The sequence below is a fragment of the Phasianus colchicus genome, chromosome 3 (genome assembly GCF_987193195.1).
Source record: "Phasianus colchicus chromosome 3, bPhaCol1.hap1.1, whole genome shotgun sequence".
Classification (NCBI taxonomy): domain Eukaryota; kingdom Metazoa; phylum Chordata; class Aves; order Galliformes; family Phasianidae; genus Phasianus; species Phasianus colchicus.
The window spans coordinates 90,552,180-90,573,396 of record NC_143438.1 but is presented as its reverse complement, the minus strand read 5'-3'; the positions used below and the strand labels follow the sequence as shown (position 1 = coordinate 90,573,396).

The 21,217-nt window shown below is 37.9% G+C and overlaps 1 protein-coding gene across 7 annotated transcripts in view; it reads left to right on the top strand.

Annotated features, from left to right (window-relative positions):
• TRAPPC9 (trafficking protein particle complex subunit 9) overlaps positions 1 to 21,217 on the top strand; it is a 472,387-nt gene that overhangs the window by 178,196 nt on the left and 272,974 nt on the right. The gene's annotated exons all lie outside the window — the stretch shown is intronic.

Here is a 21,217-nt window from a genome sequence, read left to right as displayed (position 1 = left end):
TTTGGTTGGTGTGTACAGATACTACCAAAAATTAGTCATGTTATTTATTATCAGATATTACTACCAGCAGAGATATGAAGAAAGAAACCATATCCTGAAGAGCTGAAAAGCTAATTTAAAGCAAGACTCCAATAAATAGAAGACATCACAATAAGGAGAATTAGCCTTGTATTCTCTTTGCACCAGGGACAAGGTAGTGTATTAGTATGAATGCAGTTACTGGTACAGAAGGTTGAATTAAGAAGATCCGCATGGGCTGATGATACCATTATTTAATTTCCTGTAGGTGTTTTAGAAGACTACTGCTGTACCATTTCCAATGGCTAAGTACTCTCAAATATAATTGCATGATTAACTTCAGCTACATTTTCCAGGCGAAGCAGTGACCTGACCAGAAGTCCCAGCATATCCATTTAATGGGGACAGAGAGGCAGAGAAGAAAAGTTGCAGGTTAAAATGAGGGGGACTATCGAGCAGTGCAACTTCTGATAACGTGGAAGGAATAGTTCAGTTCTGCTGAACAGCAAGAAATGGGATTAGTGCTGTGATAAGATACAAAAATGTAGCCATAAAAAAGGCAACATGATAAGAGTTAACCCTAACCCTAATCAAACCATGCTCTGCGAGGACAGGGAGGGGTAGAGAATTCCAAACCCTTCAGGAAGGTGAGGGATATGGATACACATTCAGACAATTTGTGCATGGTAGAGTTCGCCCTAAGGTGCAGCCAGCAGTCATTCTGACCCCTTTCTTTTGGGATGTAGGAAAAAGGCTCTGCAACCTTAAGCATTTTTCTCTTTAAACATTGAACTTTCCAGTGTTAGTATTGTCATTTCAGTATTGATATGGGTCAGCAGTTAAGTCTAGAGCACAACAAACTTATAACAAGTTAGAAATGTTTATAGCTGATTTCTTCTGAAGCATTAAGAGTGATGAATTAAATTGCAGTGAAACCCAGAAATATGTCCACTAGAAGTTCTTAGAACAATTCAATATGTATTTTTTTCAAGCTTTGTCAGAATGAAATCAGAAGAACTGTAAATTCATGCTTGGGAATGGGAATTTACTACAAGAGCTACTAGAGTCTCTATGGAAATCTGAAAAAAAAACAAACACCAGAACATTTGGGAGTTCCATACCTGACTCAGAGGTTTTGCAGGTGTATGTTCCATTCAGCATTGCTTTTTATGATCTCTAACTAGGACCAGACTCTCAATATAAAAACAATGCAGTGAGCTCAGGAAGACTGGCATTGACTTTTAGTTTTTTTAGTTCTCCCTCTTTAGCTTGAAGGATAAGCTTGAGGACAACTCTATGCTAATTGGATAGAAAGGATTTATATTTTGTTTGCGGGAAGTCTGGCTTTCGTGTAATTTAAAATCAAGGTAACAGAGCTGTGTGAGATATGAACTGGATATTTTGTCACTATGAAGCCAGTTCAGTGTGCTCCTGTGGAAACCTCATTCTCCTTTGTATGCATTAAATGCTTCAATTTCTGACACTCTTGAACTTTCTAGATTTTCCAGTGTTATTTATTGGTGTGTCTGAACAGACTTCAGAACTGATATTTGCTCATTTTTTGAAATTTCACTCACTGAATGTAACAGGTAGTGAACTTGAATTACGAAGTCCGTCTCTCATGTTTTTGATCCATATGCTAACACATTTTATAAAAAAGGTGCGTGTTGTGATTTGGGGCCCAGGAGACAGACTGGTAAGAGATTTTCTGGCTGTCGCTCAACAGGAAAGTGCCAAGAGCAGAAACACAATCTGCCTTCCTGGGTTTGCCATAGCTGTTGCCTTTGAGTGCTGAAATGGCTGCCGTGGCAGCAGCTGAATGTCTAATGTGTACCTGAAGGATGATACCAGTGATACCAGGAGCTGGGATGCACGAGGAGCTGCTTGAGGATTCACAGGTTTTACTTTTGTGGTCTGAACTGTAATTGATGATTACATTCACTTAAAAAAAAATTACAGCTTTCCTTAAGACTTTTTTTTTTTTTCCTGTGGTCAGTCCTGAAAATGCCAGAGCCCTACTGGAAATCTAAAATTAAATAGAGAGTGAGGAAAACACCACTCACGTGTTGTCAGAATGCCTGAAGATTTTCAACCATTTAAACCTAAATTTTATGTAGCAAATTAGACTCATTTGCTGTATAATTGAATTTCTAGCCTAACACCTACTGAAGAGTTTTTCTTCCTGTGTTGACCTCTCTGTTGTGTTGACCATTAACTGTAATTTTTGTTCCATTTCTTCTCAGTTCTATCCAGCAATTCAGTAATCTCTGTTGTGTCTGTAAACTCATTGACAGTGCTCTTTTTCCTGTGTGTGTCTGTGTTCTCTGTGACACAAAGTGATTCTGATCAGTAATAAGGATTTACACTTGCTACTTCGGGAATTACAAAAGATTAAGGAATAGTACAGAATTATTCAAAAATAAGAAAAATATTCATTTAAATTTCAGCCCTGTATATGTTCTCAGATCTTTCATTTTGGCATATAGAATGTATCTAATACATCATAGGTTTTTTGTTTTTTGTTTAATACTGCGATAGAATAGAACACGTGCTACTGAATTATGAACTCTATGTTTTATTCTTCATGAAATACTTCATCATAAGATCACTGTGGAGTGACCTAGAAAGGAGGAAATGTCAGAAAGAAGTTGTCTGTAATATTAGTCTAGAATCTTGACTGATTCCAAATGCGTGACCTAGTTTTGGAAATACTGCTCTTCTCTTGACCTACTGCTGGAGAGCCTTATTCAATGTTGTTAGAAAATAATCTTGCAGTTGGTATGTAGGGAAAAAGATGTTTAGAAAGAAATTCTTCTGATACAGCAGAATACTGAGTTAAAGTGAAAACCTACTGAGAGACTGCCTTTTACTAAAACACAGGCCAAATTTGGGCAAGCTGAAGTGGTGAAGAAAAGGTTAATCTAACAGTGAGTTTTGATGGAGGTTGGTAATACCCAAGTTTTAAAAGAATGTAAGTTACTGTATAGCAAGTAAGGATTTAATCTGATTTTTCAAAATCTGTTTTGCAGACTGTATTGAGTCCTAGTTCCAGATAACTAAGTAAACTTACAAACTGAATGGATTACTCACACATTCAATACATTTCTCTGCCTTCTTGCCATATGAATCCAATTTATGAATGATTCACTGTAAGAAGTTTGTGACAGCTCATGGAAGGTAATGGTCTAATAAAATCTGCCACAAAAATTAATTTGTTTGGAGTGACATGAAATTTTATCTTCATGCATGAAAATATAAATCAGGATCTGATGTCAATTGAGCTCTTCAAATTTCTCTCTTTGTATTATTGATGACAATAGATATGGTTTAAATACTCAAGCCTCAATCCCTGCATCATCTCAGTCGCTCCATGCTGAACTCACTCCTGTAAGTCCATATCTTATACTGGGGAGTGCAGCAGTGGACCCAGTACTGGAGATACTTCTCAGCAGTGTTGAGCAGAGGGAAGGATCACCTTGCTCAACCTACTGGCAAGCTTCCAAATGCTTCCCATGATCCTGGCAGCACAATCCTCTGGTGTATTGTCTTATCCCTTCAATTTTGTGTTATTTGCAAACTTGCTAAGAACACACTATGCCCCATCATCCAGGTCATTAAAGTTGTTAAATAGAATCAGATCTAGTATTGTGCCCTGGGGTACATCACTAGTGATTGACCTTCAAAGGAGCTTTGTGCCACCAGTAACCACCCTGCTGATCTGGTCATTATTAATTTTTAATCCATCTCACCGTTTGCGTATTTGACCTGTAGTTTGTCATCTCATATGTGATGATGTTACGGGAGATGTGTCAAAGGCTTTACTAAATTTGAGGTGTATACAACATTCTCTGCTCTTCCCTGGTCCCCCAGTGAGGTTGCTCAAGTGTGACTTCCCCTTCTCAAATCAGTGCTGACTGCTCACAATGGCCTTGTCCTTCTCTGTGTTTGGAAATGCTTTCCACAAGAACTTTCACCATCGCCTTTAGATTTTAGGCAAGCTGACTCACTCAGCTGTAGTTCCCTGCCATCCTCCTCATTGCCCTTCTTGAAGACAAGATTAACATTTGCTTCCTTGCAGTTCTTGGGAACCCCTCCCCATCACCACGACCATTCAGAAATAACCAAGAATGACCCTGCAGTGACATCAACCAGCTCCCCACCGCTTTGGAGAGCAACCCATCAGGTTCCATGGTCTTGTGTAGATCCATCTCGCTGAAATGCTGTGTGAGCTGATCCTTTGGTATTGGTATAATTATCTGGGACAAAATAAAACAAAATGAAAATATGAAAGTAAATTGTATTTCTCATTGAAAATAAAACAGAATGAGAATGAAAGTAGAGGAGAATAATTGCAGAAGGAGGATCATAGAATTCCTTTCAATTTTAAAATCTTTGTTACTGAGTTGATGAATTTTCTTTAAATGCAGAACTCTTGAAAAGAGGCTGCAGTATAGTATGGTAGCAATGACATATCACTGTGCTGAAAGTTACAGTTTTAACCCACAATGAAACAGAAATGTTTTGAATTTGAACTTATTGTGGAGAATCAGAACTTCCCAGAGTACTTCTACTTATGCCTTGATTTATATACGTTGATTTGAACTGAAGACAGGACATTTCTGCTTGGAAAAATACTAAGTATTTAGGGGAAAAAATCCAATCTAAAAATCTTTTGATAGATTTACCTCTAGCTTAAAGATTGGTTTCATCTTTCATGTTTATTACTTTAAGTAATTGATTTAGAATTTCAAACGCAGAGTTTCTAAGGAAGTTTGAAGTAAATAGTGTAATTAATGGAGAAACTTGGTGGATTTTTGATGGCAGCAGTTGATTGTTGCAGCTTATATTTTGGATTTAGGAGTTGAAAATGCTGTTAGTATGTATGATGCTTTTTTCAAGCTAGTGTTTTAATGGGAATTTGAGTCATATTTAGCATATAATGTCTTACGGTATGTTGTGAAGTTACTTTGTAGTGAAAGATGAAAAGCTGTGGATGAAGATAGAACATCCACTTGATGGATTGTAGTTTCTTCTTTCTCAATGAGTTTGCAAATATTTTCTAGGGAAAACACAGTTTGTGTGCTGTTAGTCATAAAATTTCTATATTTAGCAAGGAATAAATTGCCTGAAATTCCTCATGCCCATATATCCTGATTATATTTGCCTTATCAGTCATTTTTGAAGGGCTCCAATTTTTTTTTTTTTTTTTTCTTTCTCAAGCCTGTAATTTATTGTCAATGTTTCCATTTCAACCTAGGAGTGCTCCAAATATTGGATTCTTGTTATTCAGACCTTGGTTAATTGTCAGCTATTACATTGATAAGTAGAAAGACAGAATATTTGCTTTAGTGCCATTTGGCTCATAGCTGGTGTTCAGTTTGGGTTTGTTTTGTGCAGGTTTTTTTTTTGGAATCGAGTGCCATCTGATTGTGTTTTCCCTTATGTTATTCTGTCACCAGGTTGTGGGTCACTGCTCAGGTGTTGTGAAACACTGATAAACACACATCTGTTCATATCATTGAGTGATTTGGATTCAGGCTGTGAAGGACTCTGAAAGACTTACTGAGGTCACTTTGTCCATTCCCTTGGGGCAGTGCAGGCATGCCTCATTTACTTTCTTTGTTCTGAAACCAGAAATACAGTAAAAACCCATTGTACATATCCACCTAAAACATGAAGCATTGACTAACGAAATACAGCTAAAGCATTAGAACATGTTATTTGATACTGGTGAATTGAGTTGTAGCGAGCAGAACGTTGATTCCCATCTTGTTTTTTTCCCTCCAAGTTTCTGTTCAGTATTTTCTACATCTGTTACGAATCCCATAATATTGAACATCACTTTCTCTTCATTTGAACTCAGTCATATGATTCCACATTCAGTAAAGCAGCCTTTCCTTGGTACTGAATAAATAGTGAAAAGCTGAAATTTGCTTTCTAAACAAATCAATCCTGGCTTGCATGGGAACTGCAGAAGTTCTCAAAAATGTAAGTAGGCCTTTACAATTTACTCCTCCTCTTTTGAAAACGTTTTTGTCTTTGTATGTACGTTATTGCTATGTGATACCAAGATATCTCAGTATTCAGAAGTGAGTCTTTGGTTTGTAAAAATTGGCTCAGGAACTCCTACAGCTGGGTGATGGACCTGGTAAAAGTGGCAGGCCAGGGAGGAAGTTCCCTTGGCAATCCATGCCATTATGGCCTCTCCAAAAAACCTAAGAATTGGGAAGACAAGTTAGGAACCTGGAAACCTCCAAAATGCATTAAAAAAAAAAAAAAAAAAATCACAGAAGCTGAATTATTAAATTATTATTTAGTTGATTATTTATTAAGACTTAACTCTGATTATTTTTCTAAGAATAGCTTGAGTTCTTCAAACTAACTTTTATGTGCTGTGAGGCCACACATAGCTAGGATTAGTGCTCTAGAAGTTCTGTCAAAGTCATTGTTGGCCAGAGGGAAAACAAAAATTACTGCCTCTATGTGGAAAAGATAGACAGAACTTAATGAGTGTTTGTTTAATTTGACACCTGGAGTTTTTTGGTTGTTTTGCAGGGAACCTGGAGAAATGAAGACTCAGGTTAGAGGATGAAGAAGGGCCAGAACGAGTTTTTCTGAGACAGACTTCATTATTCTTTCTCCTTATGAAATAACTTCTTTGCCTAATATAGCAGTGGTCCTAAACATTTTTCAGAGGGAAGGATTTTTGGTTAAACACTTCCTGTGCTTCTGTTTTCCCCTGACTTTTTATTCCCACCTGGAATAATTTCTTACATTGTCTACAAGGAATATAATGTGACAAAAAATAGTATCCTAGTAGAAAGTGTACTCTTTCTGTTAAAGGCAGAGTTTCCTAAAGCATAATTCTTTCTAGCTTCTGTGTGCCTTCTGATCCCAGATCTTTGAAGAACAGTTTTAGGAGCCCAAGCACTTTATCTTCCTCTGATGAGTCTCAGTCCTGAATGATGAAAAGAGGAGGAAGGTTCCTGAAAACACCCAACATGGCAGCTGATGGATGAGATGTGTAAGATGAGCGTGCTCCAAGTCCTCTTTATCTGGCAATGATTTCTTAGATCTGGCAATCTAAGAAATGCAGCGCCAAAGGACTTTTTTCCCTTATTATTCAAATATCTTTCTTTTACAACTATTTTGATAAAGATTATTTTTTCTTGATGGGTTTTTGCCTTTTAGGGAGAAGAAAATTATTTCCAACAGTATATTTAGTTTCTGTAACTTGTTCTCCTTTATCACTTGTAAAGATGACTTTGTTCACTTGGTTGGTTGGAAATGGAATCTGGATAGTTTTCCTGCCTAAAACAAGAAAACCAGGAGATTCTTTCCTTTGCTCTTATTGTGTCACTCTCCCTATCTTTTTCACTGATCTTCTTCACAGTAGCAAAGGCTGGTTTTGATTATCTATTTCATCAAGATCAGATTTCCTTGTAATTTATATTGGCATCTCCATTTTTATCAATATAAATTTTATCAATATATTATTTTTTGTCTATTCATGTCTAACCTGAGTCAGATATTTGTGCCTTGTTGTTTTGTATGTGTATGTATATATATATGTATGTATGTATGTATGCACATTATTTATATTACATAGATACAGACAGCAGTATTTTTCACATTTTCCTAGCCTGTATTTGAGAAGTATTGGAGATATGCTAGAAAACCAAGTTACTTATTCAGTTTAGTGGATTTTTTTCAAACAGTATATGGTATTTAGAAACTCATTAGAGATTGATAACTGAAAGCTTAATTTATTAAGTGTGAATTAATTTGTCGTTTTTAGATAATGGCTGTTCTTGCAATTGACGTGTGATCTCTGAGACCAAGTGTTATTAGGGTTTAAATTCTTTAAATACTAAGACATATCTTCCCTTTATCACTATTGTTAAGATAAAATTTGTTTTTTGATTCAGATTGCTTTGTTTTCTTCTTAGGAAAAATATTTTGCTTTGTCTTGTTGAAGAAAAATTGCAAATGGGTTATGTCCATTTGTTTGTGCTTAAAAAGTGCTGATCTAGAGTAGAATACCTGGATCTAAAAGTTGTTGACTGGTTTTCTAAATTACCTTATTTATTAGAAAATTCTCATGTTGCTTCCAAATTACAGCTGAGCTTTTATGGTCAGGATACTAAAGGAAATGCAAGCATTGGAGGTATGTTTCCCTTTGATGATGGTAATGTACAAACAGTATCAGTGATCAGTTCTGCATAGTCATTTCTGAGGCATCTGTGCAGTTAATTTGCTCTACTGTAGTCCTACATAGAACGTAAAGATGACTGTATTCTTGCTCTTTGGCAACTGCAACAGGTTATTTTACAGTTCTACGCAGTTGATAGATGTGAACAATATGTAATGGTTGCTTTTCTGACAGGAGGCATCCTAACTTTTCTTCTACATCTGCTGAGATATAGAATCCTGATAAGAAATGTTTTCCAGGTTTGATTTCCTGACTACCTCACATTGCACATTGCAGCCATGTGTGATGTATGCCCTTGTCTGAGGGTCTCTGGGTAGATGATACCTTTGATTTTCTTGGACGATTGAATTATATGCAGCACACAAGTGCATGTGTGTAATGGTTTTGTAGCTGCTTGCTATTATTGCCTGAGTAGTTAGGGCAGTGTTACTAGTATGTTATTAAGCCTGCTTAATTAAATTCCTTGATTTTGCTTAAACCTGTTCAGTTTGTTCTAGGTAACAGTGATGACACTGATGCTTTGCCCAGTTTCTATGACAGAATACAGGTTTTGCTTACATGACACGCACTAAATATGTAAAATATATATCAGGGGGAACAAGAAGAAAGTTTTAATATTTCAAAATTATATATCTATATATATTTAGGTATAAAAAGACATGAAGAAAAAATAGATTTTTAGTTCAGATATAAGGAAAAGACCTTTTTACAGTGAGGGTGGTAAGGCACAGGAACAGGTTTCCCAGAGATGTGGTTGATTCTCCCTCCATGGAGACTTTCAAGGCAAGGCTGGATCAGGCCCTGGGCAAACTAATCTAGCTGTTGTGTCCATGTTCATTGCAAGGGAATTGGACTAAATGGCCTTTAAAGGTCCCTTCCAACTCTGAGGATTCTGTGATTCTTTGATAACCTCTTGATTCTTTTAAAACCATTCAGATAGACACATAAAAACTGCATGACAGATATAGAATCATTTAAATTATTTTCAGATATTAAGTAATTGTAGTAGAAATAAATACTTAGGTCACACTTCATCCTTCTTTGGATGTGGTGTACTATAGAATAGTTCAAAACCAAAATGGTAGAAAATTGTGGGAATTATTCCAGGGATGTGGAATTCTCTTCCCAGCATTAGAAAACTGAGCCCAACCAGGCATTCTTGCTGTACTCAAGTTGAAATGATTGCATATGTAATGAAAAGTAAAGTGGGAGAAGGTAGTGAATAATGTTCTGTCACCTCTTAGCGGAGTAAGTTCCCCCAGTTAGCTTAGACACCTTTATGAATTCAGCATTCGCTCAGTTCTGATCCCTGTGATATCTTCTGGTGAAAGATCCAGCTTTGGAATCCCTACTGCATGTCTCACAGAAATGATTCTGTCAGGTCCAGTTAAATACTGGTTTAGCCAATATCTTTGGCAAAGGGGTTGGACTTGATGGTCTCTGGATGTTCCATCCAACCCCTACAATTCTGTTATTCAGGAGTAAAATACTCAATAGAACTTATAGGAACTTGCAGTTTTCTCTTACCAGATGTTTCTCTGTAACAGTGAATCAAATATGTTTTTCTCAATCTACTGAAAAACAAACATGCTGAGAGCTAATCACTTCTAAATTCATCTTTTTTCACATCAGATCATCCAAAAGAAACCTATTCACATTAAAGTTTAGTGTCTAATATATTTACACAGATGGCATGATGTTGCACAAAATTAATGTTAGAGGGTTTTAATCATTGGAAGTAAATATTATATATTATAATGGTATTGTGTTGCTGCTTTCAGAATTTTTTAAAGCATCATTTTGCACATACTTCATTGCCTTCTCTATTTTCTTTTGCTTGCTTCAAATCAGAAGTGTCTAGCAAGTTTTCTGAATCCACTCCTGTTCTGTTTGTGTTTATAGGAAAACTAATTATTGCTAAAGTTTTGAATAATGTGCAGAACATGATGAAGAAACTGATTATATAAACTAGGAGAAACAATACTTCTCAGCAACACTTGTAGAGAAGAAGAGCAACACGCGTAAGATATGAAAGCCATCATGTGCTCAGCCCAAGTTCTCTGACAAGCAATACTGAAACCTCAGCTGTCAGTGAACTGCTTTGTATCACCCAGGTAGACAGAGATGGCACAGAACTGCCTTTGGCTAGCAAGTGAGTAATGTCCTATTTTAAGGAATTCTAAGCAGGCAATATGATCTCTGGGGTATTGCATCTGGGTAATGGATTGAAGCTGGATTAAAACCAATTTTTCAGTCAGGTAAAAACCTGAGCTGAATCAAGTGCCTTATCCAGGAGTGTGTATCCAGGACTGCTGGGCCTGACATATGGAGAATCAGAGAATCTAAATGGTCTGCAAGGTTTGGGATGAGGTGTGAGCATGGAGCTGAAGGTAAGAGTCCAGTTCTTGTTAGAAGCTGTGACATGAGCATGGGTAGAGTTCAGCCAGGCTGGATGATCATCAGATCAGAAGTGGAAATTGAAACTGGTGCCAAAGAAGTCAGGCAAAAGCATCACAAAAAATCAAAGTTGCTGCAAATTAGGTATTTGCTAACAGGAATTATGCCTCATTCTCTTCATTGCAATGTAAATAAAAAGCAGTGAAGGTCACTTGAAATACAGCACAGGTGTGATAGACAGTAATGATGTGGACATTCTGAATTTATCTTGACGAGATCCTTGTTAAAACTGTGAAATGGAAGAGGCGGGGATTAAGTTGGAGAGCATTGGAAATTGATTGCGGGAATGAATTTGAAATACAAGTTTGGATAACATTCAGACCTCGGCATGGTTTCAGATCTAGTCATGGAAATTGTGTTTAGGAACAAAGAAGATCAAGGGTAGGGATTTCTTAGACTGGAAAGAAACTGTTGTGTTATAAGTCAAGAACTGAATAAACTCAAAGTGGAGAAAGAATTCAAGGAAAGAGTTGAGAAGGTTGGAAAAGGAGGCAATGAAATGGGAAGGGAGCACTGCTGGAACAGCTGGAAGGAGGGGGGAATAGGGACAGAGTTAATCTTAGTGAGTTCATTAGAAAACAGAACTCTCCTATTGTGAGTGACAAAGTGAACCAAGGGGAGAGTCACTCTCATAGCCTCTCCAGTTCTCTATAGAAAAAAATATTCTCTCTGGGCTGCAGATTCCCCTCTACATAAACAAGAAGACCAAATTTGCTTTGTGTGGTTTTGTTTGTCTACTTTCTTACACTGTATGTTCCTCAGAGTAATTCTGAGTCATCTTGAAGACCTTGGTCTGCTAAAGCAATAAAACAGCTTTCTTGTTTATAAAATAAAGGTTCAATTTTGCATGGTGGGCCTGAAGAGAGATTATATTTGACAGTTTCAATATTTTGATTTCACACCGTGCCTCATTCTGAATTGCATCTGTCAAGGTAAAGGAAAGGTTTGCTCCTACAGAGAGTATTATCTATAAGGCTTGATAGTCTCATTATGCTGCTCAGTAAATTTGGGTGTTTGTCTTCTGCTTTGTCTTCAGAGAGCAAACAGTCAGTTTTATTTTGGGTATGATTAAAAAAAGGAAGAATCAATAAGAAGTAAAATAGTTGTAAGCCACATAAATCCTGATTTTGATGGAGAGTTGTATTACACATTCTACCTTTTATTGGTTACCTAGTGGAATGAAAGTGAAAGAGCTGGAAGTTACTGTGTGTGAACAAAAAGAAAAACCCAGATTAGGTGTATTATAGTGATTTGATAGATTTAATGTTAGGGGTACAAGGCCTGCCATTTTCTACTTGCAGTAATTAGTTTAAAAATAACTTGTTTTGAGAATATTGGCATAACCTCAGAAAATTGTCTGAGTTGTCTTGCTGTTTTGCTCCATATTCCTATTGCTTTGTACTTTTACATCTGAGAACACTTTATTAATACTTAATGTAGTGGTTTGAGGTAAAGTAACAATGAGACAGGTCAGGGACATGACAACTGTTGTAAAGGCAGGATACAAATTAATTACTATGACATTATTTATACTTCTCAAACCTCTTCAAACCAATAAAGATTCTTTCAAGTTTCTTACTGTGAAGTCTTGTAAAGGTCCTTGAAACTGGATGATCTTCCAGGTCCACTCCAATCCAAGCCACTTTAAGATTCTATGAGATTCACATCATTTACATAATAAAAGAATATTAGATGGTTATTCATATGTTGGGACCTCGAGAGGCTAGAAAGGTGGGCCCGGGTGAACCTGATGAGGTTCAACACTGCAAAGTGCAGAGTTTTGCACTTGGGCCGGAGGAATCCCAGGCATCCCTACAGACTGGAAGGAGAGGTCCTTGAGAGCAGCCCTGTGGAGAAGGACCTGGGGGTCTTGGTAGACGAAAAACTTAACATGAGCCAGCAGTGTGCCCTTGCGGCTCGGAAGGCAAATGGGATCCTGGGCTCCATCAGAAGAGGGGTGGCCAGCAGGGACAGAGAGGTGATTGTTCCCCTCTACTCTGCTCTTGTGAGGCCCCATCTGGAATACTGCGTCCAGGTCTGGAGCCCCCAGTACAAGAAAGACAGGGGGCTGTTGGAGAGGGTCCAGAGGAGGGCCACAAAGATGATCAGGGGACTGGAGCACCTCCCCTGTGAGGACAGGCTGAGGGAGCTGGACTTGTTCAGCCTGGAGAAAAGAAGGCTGCAGGGTGACCTCATTGCAGCCTTTCAGTACCTAAAGGGAGCCTACAAAGAGGAGGGGAATCAACTCTTTGAAAGGGTGAGTGACAGCAGGACAAGGGGAAATGGTTTTAAGCTGAGGGAAGGGAGATATAGGTTGGATGTCAGGGAAATTCTTTACGGAGAGAGTGGTGAGGTACTGGAACAGGCTGCCCAGGGAGGTTGTGGATGCCCCATCCCTGGAGGTGTTCAAAGCCAGATTGGATGGGGCCCTGGGCAGTCTGGTCTAGCATTAGGTGGAATGGTGGTGGCCCTGCATGTGGCAGGGGGGTTGGAGATTCATGATCCTTGAGGTCCCTTCCAACCCTGGCAATTCTGTGATTCTGTGATTCTGTGATGTTGGAGCATTATCAGGAATAGGGCCTGAGACTTTGGATTTTGCTGATGATCTTCTATGATAATTGAGGGCAAATGCAGTGATACCGAAGCGATTGTTATTATTTTTGTGATGCTAGAGTAAGATATGTGCTTAGGTTTCAGAGAGAAGATGAGAATGAGAAGCTTTACGGTTCTGGTGGTAGAGAGCTGTCTGTTAATGTAATGGATATCATGCTCACTGGATTGTTTCCAGTTCACCCTAGTGTCATGTAAGCACTTGCATGGTGATCTGTTGCACGATAATCAGAGGGAATAAGCAGAGATTTTTTTTTCTGGATCAAGCAGAAGGTCATCCGTGACCCCCGTTTAGGCAGGCCTATATTGAGTGCCAAGTCTTAGTGATTTGAGATGCTACCTGAAGATAAACAACACTGAGCTTCAATGCACTAACTTCTATGACCTTCTCAGATAGAAAAAAAAAGAATAGAAATTTGGCTGTTACAGCAAATTCTTCATCTATCTGAAGTTTAATGATGCGTGTTTCATCTGAGCTATTTGCTGTATTATGGTTATTTTTACTCATGTCTCCAAACGACCCCTTATTCCTTGTGTGATATTAGCACTTCAGGAGATTCCCATGAGAGCACAGTTTCCTATTCTACATGCTCTGTAAAGAATGTTTGCTGTTGCTACAGAATGTTGTTGAGTAAATTGCCAACCTCAAGCAAAACTTGCCTTCGTGTTACCTGTTTATTTGTCCCTGGTTGCTCAAGTGCTAAATTCTGCAGCTTGTGTCCATCAGATGTATTCAGGACACTGTTCTCAGGTGCTCACATGGTAAATGTGTTATATCTTCCTCTATCACGTAGGGATGTGTTAGGTAGCCATGTATACAGCAGTCAGCATTATAAAATCCCTTAGTGCTTCCCTTTTCTGTCTTATTTCCCTCCTCTCTCTTGCTTTTTCCCCAGCTTAACATCTGTTTCCCTTCTCCCCCTCCTTCTTTAACAACTCCCCATCTCAGATGAACAGATTTCTGAAGCAAAACAAGATTTTGCTTTTACCCCTCCTTCCCTTCAGATGGTAATTTCTGTGGAAGTTGAGAATAACCAAAGGTTGGAGATTTCCTTACAGTGAATTCATTTTTGTGTCATTAATTGAAACAGCAGCATGAAATGCCTGTACAAGAAAACTTTTCAGTTTTTCTGAGGGCAGAGATAATGAGCAGGAGATGATCCCCAGGTTCTTGTGTACAGTTCTCTTCCAATGTGTTAAGATTTTCTGAGCTAACTAGGCCTTATGCAAGCGATCCCTCAAGTATTTGAATGTAAAAAAAAAAAAAAAACAAAACTAAAACCAATCCAACTCTGCATAACTTCACCTGAACAGTAGAAATGCTCTTCTTTCACAGAAGTCATAATACTTATTTCTGTAAAGCAGTGTCTTGGTCTATGTTATTCAGACCTATTAATCTTCAGAAATATTTATTATCGACTGAAGATTTTTTTTCCCCTTTGCTTTATAATTATTTCTCAGTAAGCCTAACCTGGAACCAGGAGCTAAGAGTACTGGCATTCTAGGATAGGATTTTGTCCTTTGGTCTTCCTAAGCACTCTGAAGACAGAAGAGGTACTTTTATTTAATAAGGCTGCAGAACCATGCACATAATCGCACACCGCACCAAGACTGCGTAGTGGCTCTGAGCAACCTGTTTCTAACCACAATAAAAAAGGCTTCTACTGTGCTTAGAGGGATTTTTCTTTATCTGGGTTTGTGACTCCTACTTTTCATCCTGGCACTGGATGCCACTGAGAAGAGCCTGATTCTGTCTACTCTGTCTTTTTCAATCCCTATACAGTTCAGGTATTTATTCCCAGGGATAAATTTCCCTCAGCCTTCTTTTCTCCAGGCTGCACAGTTCCAACCCTCTCATCCTATCCTGGTATGAAACCATGCCTTAATCATCCTCACCACCTTGAGCAAGGCCATTTTCCAAATTCCCAGGTGTCTCAGCACCCTCAACATGCTGCTTTGGTTCTGAGCTGAGGGAAAGGCTCACCCTCCTCCCCGTTGACACCCACTGTCATTACTTCACCAAATGCAACCCAGGATGCTGTTGCCCTTCTCTACAGAAATATACTACTGGGTGTGACTTTTTCTGCAGGGAGGTTTTCAGCCACAGCCAGGCTGTGCTGCTGTCTGGGACTATTCCTCATCCAGGAAGGACCTTGCATTGCCTGATGCTGCTTTTTGCAGCTGGACGCTGGACTCCAGGATACTGGAGAATTTTTCCAGTTACAGGTATTATTTAGACTGAAAAAAAAATATCCCATACCCTCTTAATTTTTTTTTTTTCTTCTAGGGTTTCAGAATGAACCCGTGGCTCAAGGATTTTCTCTGTTAAAATATAGTATGATGCAATGGAGCTGCACCATCTCCAACATTTCTGAAACAGAAAATAGTGATGCAGTAGGACTTTATTTCAAAATGCCACCATATTTACTTTAAAAAAGGAATACAAAATGCTGCACTTCTTTGCAGTGTAGGTTCTTGCTTGGTGCTTGAGCCTTATTGTCAAAGCAGTTGTTGATTTGGGATACCAGCTGCAGACACTTTTTTTGGCCTGTTCATCCTTTTCAGTGGTAGTCCTTAGTATTTGTGTTAAAGTTGATATAGACCTTTTTTTTTTTTAATAGGTATATGTTACAGGTCTAAGTATCATGTCTTTAAGAGCTTTTTATTAGAATATGAACAAGCATCTCCTTATCATTAATGTAAAGATAGACAAATTCAAGACTACTGTCAGTGCTTAGCAGTATTTCAGGTAAAGTTTTGAGATTAGAAGAATATCTTTCCTTGCAGCAAGCAATGTGGAATCCTGACCAGGTTTTCATTACAGCTAATTCAGCTGAAGCTGGGAATACTTTAAAGCTTGCCTATGGGTTGCTCCAACTTAAATATTCAGAGACAATATTTGAATATTTTTTTTCTCTCATGTCTGGCAGCATTGCTTTAATCTCATCTGGTGTTCGATGAGTGTTCTACCAATGAAGGAAAAAAAAAGAAAATTTGAAGTCTTGTGGAAGATGTTTTCTGAGTTTCAGTTAGCAGTAAATCAATTCAGCTTTCCTGCTGCTGTCCGTAATTAGATAAGTATTCTACAAAGCAGGAGTAATTTATCTCTATTGCATCAGGAAGACAGATTTATTTGAAACTATATTTGCTTTTTTCAAGATTTTGTTACAATTTCCTGCATAAATATATGAAATTTATATATTTTTTTTAAATAAGCATTCATTTTACTTGAAATAATATCCTAATAAGTAAGGAAGAAGTACACATTTTTATCAGGTCTTATTAAGGAGATGCTGTAGATGCTTTCTGTCCTGAAATACTCTGGAAGAATTTTGCTGTTATGCAGTAAAAAATCATTTGTTTGACATGCAACGATGTTTGACTGTATTGCCTTTCTTCACGGATGGAACAGCCAAATTGCCCTCATTTAACTTAATACATAATTGTTAAGGCATTTTGTAATTTCTACGAGGAAGTTCTTCATTCTTAAAACAGAGAAAAATAGCTGCAATAGTGTTCATAAATTGTTTCAGGTTGTATTACCCAAACTTAACAGATCTTATCAGTAACAACGAAACTGAAAATCAAATGTAATTACTGGGGAAAGAAATCTGTCTCCACGTAGTTTTAGCTAAAAATGGGAAAGAACCTCAGGACATCACAGTGGTGAATCTATTTTTAAAAGAGAGCATTGCTATTTAATGAAATGCTGACTCCAGGGAACACAGTAGAGAATAATCAGAGGCACTTATCACCTTTGACAGGCTGCAGTATTACAACTTTGTTGCAGCCCATGCCTTCGTATTTCAGTAATCAAATACTTTTTGCACCCATTTTTAGGGCTTATGAAAGGCACACTAAGAAAAAGTATAACTGGATAGATTGGAAGAATGCATGACACATCAGATTAGAAATATTTAGACTTTTGAAACCAGAGGTTCAGATCCCAAGAAGGCTGACGTAGTTCTTCATCTTTTGTGTGTCAACTCAATGCATTGACGTCCCTACATTGTCACATCAGCTTACTTGTGTTCAGAGCCCATTTACTGATTTTCTCAGACTGTTCTTCCAGGGCTACAATTAGGAGCTTTCAGTCTTGTGATACGCTATTCCACCAAGTGTTTACCTGCAGCAGCCAAGAAAAGAAAATTCTGAAGGAAATCTGAGCCTCGGTGTTACTGTTTTCTTTGTACCTTTTAACTCCACGAAATAACATGAAGTATATAAGAGTACAGGTTGTGCAGTGATAAGGTGAATTTGCTTTTCACCAAGATCTTTGCATTTAATAGTACTATATTAAATAATTAAAACTTAATGAAGGGAGAGTGTGATGTGTAAGGTATCAGAACAGTAACAGCTTCACCCTGCAGTTACTTGCAGTTTGTCTTTTATTTTTTTTGCCTCAAATGGGATGAGAGAATCTTGTCTTGGAATCTCATAAAATAGCTTGCTTCTTCTGCACATTTCATTTGATCAGTCTAAGATCCTTTAGTATTTTTTAGCTAATAAAATGTGGCTGTGGAAACAGAGCTTTGTAACAACTGTGTCTGTTCTCTTTGTATGCCATTTGCTTTTGATGTACTTTTTTTTTTTTTTTTGTCAAAATAGCTTTTTTTTTTTTCTTCGAGTGGTTGCCCCCTGCACACTTTCCAAGTAGGATCAGTGCATTTCCAACAGCTTGTCACCAAATACCTTCACTTCTCCTGTGTTTCAGAAATGAACGAGTGCACTTGTAACTTGTGAGCACCTCCTGAAAGTCTTCATCACGGTAACATTTCAGTTGCATTTCTAAGGTTTCCTTGTAAACTTCTGCTTTATTTGTGTTGAGTTCAAAATACTAATAGCCAACCTTCAATTTTGGATGGGGAGTTTGAAGCTATTGGTCTTTTGAGGGTCTCCTTTCTTTCAGTTTGTTTTTACTGCTTAAGTAAATCTCTGTTTTTTATGTCTGATCCTGTAGCACCTAGATTTTCTTTTCCTCTTTTCTAATGAAAAAGAGGAGAAAACTTCAGAATCATTGTCTTGGAGAAGTTCTGTCTTCTTATGGCCCTGGAGTTATACATAGCATGGTTTGGTGCTGAGCTCAATGGAGCAGCCTTTAGAAGCCACAGTCTGCTCTGGTGGTGCTTAGGGTAGTGAGTAGAGCCATGAGCATTTCTGCCTTTGATGCTTTACTTCAGTCTAGTGTCAAATCACAGTGGTGCTCACTTGCACAGCTCCAGGGAAATCTGTCTTTCCCTGGAGCCTCTGCAGCATTAAAACTTCCAGGACTTCCCAGCAACATCTTGACAGTTTTTTGTTGGTAATGCAGTTCCCTTAATAAAAAGGCCCCTTGAGATATCTGGCATTATTCCCATCCCTAACAAGTTCCATATCACATACCTACTGGTAAAGTCAGCATGCTGAATTAAGGCAAATGTTGGTCATTACTTGTCACAGTTTGAGGCAGGGGCTGTATCTTGCAGCTTAGATACTATTTTTTTCCAGAGGCTTGAGTGACAAAGTGCTCTAATGACAAGAAACCCTGCAGTGGAAGAGCTGGAGAACAGGGAGATGCAGTTCCTCAGTTCCCTGCTCTCAGTGAGGCTTGAACAAGCTTTGCAGAAGCTGTCATTTGTTCTGCAGCTCCTTAATCAAGCTCCAGCAAGGAGCTTTATCATGACAAGGTAGGGACTTAACTTTACTTAGTTTCTTTGGTTGCAGTTGTTGATAGACTCTGATAATTGTCATCCACTCTTAGCTCTTTAGACTGCTGTGCCTATGCACTTTTCTCCATATTTTCCAGAGATTACTCCTCATGAAAGCCTGCTTAGAAACCCTTCTGAATGTGTTCTTAACTAGATTTCCTCTCATTTTAGAAAAATGGAGTTTTACTGCCATTGTTTTCTGAAAATAAAGGAAATACAGAAATGTATTCTGATTTTGGAAATTGGAGAGCAGCTTTTATGGTTCAAGTTCAATGTAGTAACTACAGCTGAAATATATATTTCTGCCACTTTGTGAGGAAAACTGATTTGCTTCTATGCATCTTCTCAGGGTGAACTTGTTGTATTTTGTGTTTTTTTGTGTAAATAGCCATTTGTTACAGGTCAAGATCACTGCCAGTAAATGGACATACAGTTTGGATGTGCAGTAGCTTTAAGGCCTTTCACAGGGGCCTATGTACTAGTAGGTACACACATTTTGAGTAAAGTAGAGTGATTTTTTACCATTATCTAAAACAAGTACAAAGATTCCTAGAAATGTCTGTTGCTGCTATTTCACATACTTGAGTTAATTCGAGCCATGCTTTTTGTTTGATGAGACACAGCCAGCATCTACAGAGAGGAGCCTTTCATTTTCAGTCCCTACGTTGTTAGGCTTTGTCCTGGCTGGGGCACAAAGTCTCTGATGCATTTTAGTGTCCAGGTCAGATAATGTGTGTTCTAATTCACTGATTGTAATGAACAATGGATGCCTTTCCCCAGTTTCAACTATTACTGAAAATATCTCAGGAAGAGGGCATTGAGATTGCTATAATAATTGTATTCGTATTATCATGACTACATTTCCAGGAACTGCTTGGGCTTTTGAGTTATGAAATTGTCCCAAAGCTCAGATCAAAGGTCCATGGCCTGGAGAGCATCACTGTGCTTAACTGAGTGGCTGAGGTATGACAAATTCACTGCAACCCGACTAGACAGATTTCCATTGGCAGCAGGAAAAGATACCATTTGTCTGTTCTTGAGGGTGGTGGAGAGGCCAGATCTTGGTGGAGTTGGTTGCAAACTCTTTGGGACCTGAAGGTTAGAAGATTCTACCCTCCATTGGGGATCTTCAAGCAGTATGTAGGTGGATGAGGGCAGCAGTGAGGTGTTAAGTGATCAGGTAATGCTCAGGCTAAAAGCTGTCTTTTATTATGAACACAACCAATACATAAATACTGAAGTGGATCAAGACATCTTAGAAGAGCTTGACATTTTTGGTGAATAACCATCCTTTTCCATATCTATTGTTATTTAACACTATTTGGCCACTGGAGTGGAAGAGTATGAGAAACGATTTCATTATCATCTGGATCATGTAGCTATCTACAGAAACTGAATTCTAAGTACTTGGCCAAATGCTGACTTGCCTTTGCACTTCCTTGTCTTCTGGGCATAGCAGAGTCTTTGAAAACGCTTATTATTGATAGTGATGAATGGGATGAAGATTATAAACATTGATATTCCGTGTGTTGGAGATTAGAAGACTGAAAGGGAGAAAGTAAATGATGAACTAAAGAAATCTGATTTGGAGTTACTGACCTCCAAAAAAAGAATATAAGTGCACATTAAACAAAGGATCATTATTCCCCGGATTAACTTAGTTTACATAATGAGGATTTATAGATATGGCTAAAGTTTTGTCTGAAGATCAGTCTCTGTATTTGAGAAATCTTACATGTTACAAAAAATCAGTTATTAATAGAAGGAAGATGGAGAATGGATTGTTTCTTCAGCGAAGTAAAAAGGATTAAAACTGACTGTTTTTGCATCTTGAGATCTCTAAGCCTACATCTCCTAAAGCTATGACACAACAGAATAATTTCTTTTTTAGAAAGAAACAGAAACACTGTAAAAAAAAATTAGCCATTGAAAAGAACCTGCATTATTCAATACACTGAACTTTGGAAGATGTGGGAGTGAAAGAATGCAGCAACATATGTAGATTTAGTAAATATTTTATAAATATTACTTCCTCCTGCAGCAAAGAGCATATAATTAAATACTGCCATGCACATACAGATCTGTAGGATTTTTTCCTTATATATTTCATAAGAGTTAATGTGGAAAGTGTTGTCCTGTTTTCTTCATTTAAAGATAGGTGTCCATATGCAGTAATCTTGAAGTCAGGACCTGAAGTCCTATTGTTTTTCATTGGATTTTATAATTGTAAAGT